Raw genomic sequence first — 544 nt, 5'->3', positions numbered from 1 at the left:
CAAAGAATACACTATGTTATTTCGAAACGGCCAAGTCTCCGTAACGTCATAAACTCTAATCGCCTCTGTAATTACCTCCGAGAATATCTTAGAGAACAAAGGACGTTATTTTTAAGGTCTTCCCTTCGACGAGGCAGACATCTGTAATCGATACGGTTAATGATCAGTTGTAAGCCGTTATTAGACTCGAAAGACCCCGTTAGACTTCACCCTCCATCCGGTTTATACTTTGCTTCTTATCACTAAACTACCAACGACCTAAACATCCTTTTTTATTGATTAAAGCTTCATACTAAGCATTCTTAATAGGTGCATTGTAATATGTTCATGGCATGTGGAAGTGAGACAAACTAACGTGATAGTTTTTTTTGTGATTTGTGGATAAAATGATGTACAAGGGCGAATGGCCTGGTACCAGACAAGTAACAGGTCTCTTTCTCAATTTCAAGAGAGTAACCGAAGTTCCTGGGAAAGAGGAAGAGGAAGTCTCAGGTCATGAAAGGAGAGGAAAGCTCAGGTGCCATACTTTGAGCTTACTCAAACG

This window comes from Penaeus monodon, chromosome 34, assembly GCF_015228065.2.
Source record: "Penaeus monodon isolate SGIC_2016 chromosome 34, NSTDA_Pmon_1, whole genome shotgun sequence".
NCBI lineage: Eukaryota > Metazoa > Arthropoda > Malacostraca > Decapoda > Penaeidae > Penaeus > Penaeus monodon.
The sequence above is the reverse complement of the archived record's forward strand: the minus strand, read 5'-3'. Positions refer to the sequence as shown.